Source organism: Fulmarus glacialis, unplaced genomic scaffold (genome assembly GCF_000690835.1).
Source record: "Fulmarus glacialis isolate BGI_N327 unplaced genomic scaffold, ASM69083v1 scaffold8030, whole genome shotgun sequence".
NCBI classification, from domain to species: Eukaryota; Metazoa; Chordata; class Aves; order Procellariiformes; family Procellariidae; genus Fulmarus; species Fulmarus glacialis.
This window is the reverse complement of record NW_009187048.1, coordinates 20889-26989: the sequence shown is the minus strand read 5'-3', so window position 1 is coordinate 26989 and position 6101 is coordinate 20889.

Below are 6101 nucleotides of genomic sequence, written 5' to 3'. Positions count from 1 at the left end.
GTGTGCCCTGAGGAACTGGTTGCCATCATGTGCAACAGCCCTGTGCCTTTGGTTCTGGGGCCAGCAGCCTGCCAGTGGCAAGAGGGTTTTAGGGAAAGGGGAAAGACTTAATACAGGAAACTCCTTTTTACTGCTGTCTCTTAGTGCTTGTTAGAGAAGTTAAAATGTGAACCAAACATTTCAGGAATATCCTTATTTGCATAGTTGACATAATTAATCCTCAGCTGGGCTATTAATTGCAGACTACAGTGGCCAGTATCAGATGATTGTGGTGACTACAACCTGAATATCTGGTTCCCCCCCAAAAAAAATAATAGCACTCACTACCTCTATGTTGTGGGTTTTTTTCAATGCACCCCTGGGCAGCCAAAAAAGAATGGGGAGGAGAGGGGATGGTTGGCTTTTTATCAGTATTTTTAATTCATCCATCCTTGCAGTATTTGAAGAAAACTCTGCTATACTTGCCCAGAATTTCTGCAGAACTCTCTATTGCACTGTTATTATGATTAACAAGATGTCAAGGATTGATGTTAAGCAAAAATGACATGGTCTGAACTTCAATATACCATTGGATTAAGCTATCACCTGATGGTGAATGAATATGACAGAAATATAAAGGATTGGTGATAGAAACAGCTCCCAGTTAACAGTAGCAGCTGGAAGGGGAAGCACATTAGGATATCGTCTGCGTGAGAAGCCGGAGCTGTAAACACAACTAAGAATTCATTTGTTATTTATCAGTTGTTCATGGATTTCCATGTCATCAAATCAGTGGAGCATTGTTCACAAATTCTGCTTCAAATGGGACTATCCCCAACACCACATCAGGTCACTGCGACTTTACCTAGCCAAGTGTTGGAAATATTGATGAAGTCCACTATCTCGTACCCAGTGCAGTGCTGCACTGACTCCTAGTGAAAACATTTTTCTTAATATCCAGTCCAAACCTCCCAAATCACAGATTGTGTCAGGGCAATTATTATTATGAGTGGATGAAAACTTGTGCAAACACCACAAGGGTACGATTGTTGAGTGACACGTACTGAGATTATGGTCAGCGCAGTCAGTGGAAGCCCATGTGTAAACACTGACTTTGTGTGAGGGTTGTCCACACCACAGCACTGCATTATTTTAGTTAAGGACTTCCCTGCACTACTAAAGGCTAGGTAGATGTAGCTTTCTCTCTCCCCCAAGGAGAGTACATAGTATGATAAGAGGAGCATAGCAAAAATATCTCCCTCAGCAACTCAGGGAGACAAAAGTCCTTCCATGTGTGAGGTACAACTACGCTGAGCAGGGCTGGTGGGAGTTTTTTCATGTTCCTAACTAACTGATGTATGCTCCAAACACAAGGGGATGGGATCAGGAAAGCCAAGGCACAGCTGGAGCTGAATTTGGCAAGAATAATAAGAAGGGCTTTTACAGGTACTTTGGCCAGAAAAGGAAGATTAAAGAAAACATACTCTCCCCTCACCCTGATAAATAAGACAGGATAACTAGCGACAACTGACATGGAGAAGGCTGAGGAGGAGAAGATCAGAGTAAAGACCACCTCAGTAACCTGAACATACACACGCCCATGGGACCTGATGAGATGCACCCCGGGGTCCTGAGGAATTGGCTGAGGTAGTTGCCAAGCCACTCTCCATCATATGTGAAAAGTCATGACAGCCAGGTGAAGTCCCCAGTGACTAGAAAAAGGGAAATATCACTCCCATTTTTAAAAAAGGGTAAAAAGGACCCTGGGAACTACCAACCAGTCAGCCTCACCTCCACGCCCAGTAAGATCATGGAGCAGATCCTCCTGAAGACATGTCAAAATATATGGAAGACAGGGAGGTGATTAGTAGACAGCCAACATGGCTTCACCAAGGGCAAGTTGTGCCTGACTAATCTAGTGGTCTTCTACGATGGAGTAACTGCATCAGTGGACAAGGGAAAAGCTACAGATGTCATCTACCTGGAATTCTGTAAGGCCTTTGACACAACATTCTTGCCACTAAATTGGAGAGATATGGACAGATGGACTGTCAGATGGATAAGGAACTGGCTGGATGGCTGCTTCCAAATAATTATAGTCAATGGCTCAATGTCTGAGTGGAAACCAGTAACAAATGGTGTCCCTCAGGTGTTCCTACTAAGACCACTACTATTTAATATATTCATCAATGACAAAGACAGTGGGATCAAGTGCACCCTCATCAAGTCTGCAGATGACACCAAGATGAGTGGTGCAGTTGATATGCTGGAGGGAAGGGACCATCCAGAGGGACCTTGAAAGGCTTGAGGAGTGGCCCAATGTAAACCCCATGAAGTTCAACAAGGCCAAGTGCAAGGTCCTGCATCTGGGGGTCAGGGTAATCACCAGGATTGGTACAGACTGGGGAATGAATGGACTGAGAGCAGCCCTGTGGAGAAGGACTTGGGGATACTGGTGGATGAAAAACTGGACGTGAGCCGGCAATATGCGCTTGCAGCCCAGAAAGCCATCCTCGGCTGCATCAGAAGAAGCGTTGCCAGCAGGTTGAGGGAGGTGATTCTGCCCCTCTACTCTGCTCTACTCCCCCACCTGGAGTACTTCATCCAGCTCCGGGGTGTCCAGTACAAGACAGACATGGACCTATTAGAGCAGGTCCAGAGAAGGGCCACAAAAATGGTCAGAGGGATGGAACACCTGTGCTATGAGGAAAAGCTGAGAGAGTTGGGGTTGTTCAGCCTGGAGAAGAGAAGGCTCTTGGGAAATCTTTCAATATATAAAGAGGGTTTATAACAAAGGCAGAAACTTTTTTACCATGGCCTGTAGTGATAGGACAGGGGACAATGGTTTTAAACTGAAAGAGGGTAGATTTAGATGGGACTTACGGAAGAAATTTTTTATGATGGGGGTTGTGAGACACTGGAGCAGGATGCCCAGTTGGCGATGCCCCATCATCGGAAGTGTTCAAGGTCAGGCTGGACAGGACTTTGAGCAAGCTGATCTATTGAAAGGTGTTCCTGCCCATGTCAGGGAGGTTGGACTAGATGATCTTTAAAGATATCTTCCAACCCAAAGCATTCTGTGATTCTGTGATTCTATATTCAGAACTCACTTGGACAAGACCTTGAGGAACCTCACCTAACTTTGGAGTCAGCCCTCTTGTCAGCAGGATATTGGACTAGAGGCCTCCAGCGGTCCCTTCCAATCTTTTCTTTCAATTTGGTGTTTTACACTTTTTTGGGGGATTAATTTTTTTTTTTGGTAAAAGGAATTTTTCAGGATTTTTTTTATTGCTTTTGACATAGCAGAAGTAGAAGAACATCCTACAACAACTGCAAGAAAAAGGGAACTCAGGTAGTATCTGCTGATCTGTAGGATTTCAACATGCAAGATGCTCTTCTGAGAAAGCCCTTGATAGTTCCTGTAAGCAGTTGATCAGCAACAACGAACCAAAAGGTGAAAACATATCACAGAACAAGGACAGAAAGTAAAAGCAATGAACAATAAAGTTGCACAAGCTAGTTTTTCTGTGGGAAAACACCAGTTCCACAGTTTCTGGTCAACTCACTTTTCAAGTTTAGTGTGTAAGTACAGTTAAGGGATGTATGGTGGGCTTCAGCCCCGGCAACTCCTCCTGCTTGGCTGCTGGAGCCCAGCTGGGGTCTCTCTGTCGAAGGCTGGTGCACATGGCTGCCGCTTCCCAGATTGCAGGTTCAGGCAGTAGTGAGGTTGGGCGTGTAACCCAGAGACACACACACACACGTCCACGCAAAGGACACTGACTCGGCCAACTGCACAGGCTGCCACAGACAAGGTGCTGCCTTCAACAACGCCCACATGTAACACTACTAGGATTCATGTAAAACAAATATAGACAGTCAAGTCCTCCATCTAAATGTGATGCTAACTACAACACTGCAAAGTTGTGACCTCAAGAACATCCTACATATTTTCTACAGTGGTGGCTGATTTACTTACCAGTTCTATTGTAATTCTCAGTTTGGCTTTATGTTTTATTAGAGAGAAAAAACTTGCATTTACAGTTTTAAGTAACATACTCTTTTGAGGCCGTTCTTGGACGGAGGTGAATTCAAAAAATTTCATCCTAACAGAGGAGATTGTTTCTGGGTAGAGTTGTGAATGCGTGCCTAATGCTGCCAACACATCAAACATCACAGACTCAACTGACTACAGGGAAAGATTTCTACTTTCGGCTTATTATCTGAACTTTCAGGCTTTGGGTTCTTCCTCCTCACTGTAGTGGAAAAAAGATGTTGGTCCATTTATCTGCCTGGATGTCAGCACACTATTCTGACTATTCACCTTCCTCTGCAACAGTTTTCAAAATTCACGTTTTTCCCCAGGTTTTCGTCTTTGAAGAAATAGCCCATAAGACAAGTAGCAGTGCTCAGGCTTGGTCTGCTCCCAGTTTTATCACTCTTGTTTTGACTAGGGCCTCATGTTGTGAGTCATTTACAAATCTCTATTCCCAGCAACTTCGCCGTTTGTTTTCAGGGTGGCCTTGTGTCCTTTTTACTTTCCATGGCATGCGTAGCTAATTGACAAGTAGAGCCATAATTTGCGCCTTGTGTTCTGCCCACCGCGCAGCATTTCCATTGCTCCTCAGTCCTCAACTTCTGACACAAAATGGGCAGTGTTAAGTCTAATATGAACAACGCCTCCTGAAATGAAAAATCTGTAGGAAGGCTGTTCACTGGGAAAGCAGTGGTGCTTCTGGGAATAGTCATCGAGCTTCCAAAATCAGATAGGACAAGTAGTGATTTGAGAAAGTATGGATATTGTTGTTCCATCTTGGGTAAAAGTTAAAGCCTTGGTTTGGAGCATCTTGAAAAAAAAATTAGTTTAATTGTTAGATACAATTATATGCATTACTTAATTCCAATGAAGTTGGTATTCTGATTTTAGTGTCCAGTAGAAGTGTTGAGAGCCACATATCAAGACTCCTATCTCTGTGACCTAACTTATGCGACATTAACACTATTCTAAATTTCAGGCAACAAAAGGCGCTCTATCCATCAAAGCCCAGAACAAATAAAATCAGTTTTTAATAACATGCAAACTTCGCAGAGTTTCATTTCTCATATTTCCAGCTGGTGTTTAGCAGATTTCTGTTATTTCATATTCTTCAAAGCCATAGGTGGCCCACCCTCATCATAAGTAACGTTGTATTCAAGTGCTGGTGAGTGTGGCTGTATGTGTTACTCTGTAAATTAGGATCATCTCTTCCAGTTGACTACTCACCTCTTGAGACTGTAAGAGCTGTTGTAGGATTATCTTCATTTGTCCAGTTCCTCAGCAGAGAGAAAACAGTCTACATTAGTGGACTTCTGATGATAGGAAAAAAAAATGGATTCCCAACTTTCCTGTCATTTATTTCATTGACAAACTTTCACATCTGCAGCCCCTTTGAACTGACTGCTCTGTTATTCTGAAGACCTAACCACTGTGAACTTAAAGTAGTGAATGAAAGAGATATGATGATCACAGAGCTTATGGGGGAAAAAAAAGCAAACATGGAAGAAAAATTATAAACAAAGCTTTTCTATCAGTGTCTCCCAGGAGTACAAGATATTTGTCATGTACAGACTCAGTTGCAGTAGGTTCTCCATCCATCTGTATGGGAACCAAATTGGAAGTGGGGATATACTGGAGGCTGAACTCAGTTTCACTACACAGCTACCTACAGTCAGCTCAGCTCAAGCCATTAGCAATGCAATAGCCAACAGAGCCTGCCAAGCTCTTGCCCCATACCACAGAAGACAGTTGATTTCTTGCTTTTCATTTCAGTGCTAGTTCAAATGCTGCTGCTCAGCGCAAAAAGACTGCTGGCTAACAAGCACAGCAGTTCAAAGGAAGGCATTGTATTTACATGGTGCTTTCTGCAAAGAAGGTCTAGGCTTCACTGCCTCTCTGCTCCTTCAACTTTTTCACCTTGTAACTTCATGCAAAGAAAGAGTAAAGAAGACTACTCCTTATTTATGCTCTTCTAACAGGCTGTTTTCCAACATGGTCTTGATATACTTGATCTTGTTTTTCCTCCTTCCTGTCCTGTCCCTCTCTTCCCCCCACCTTCCAGTCCCAAATAGCAGAGGTTTATGACAGC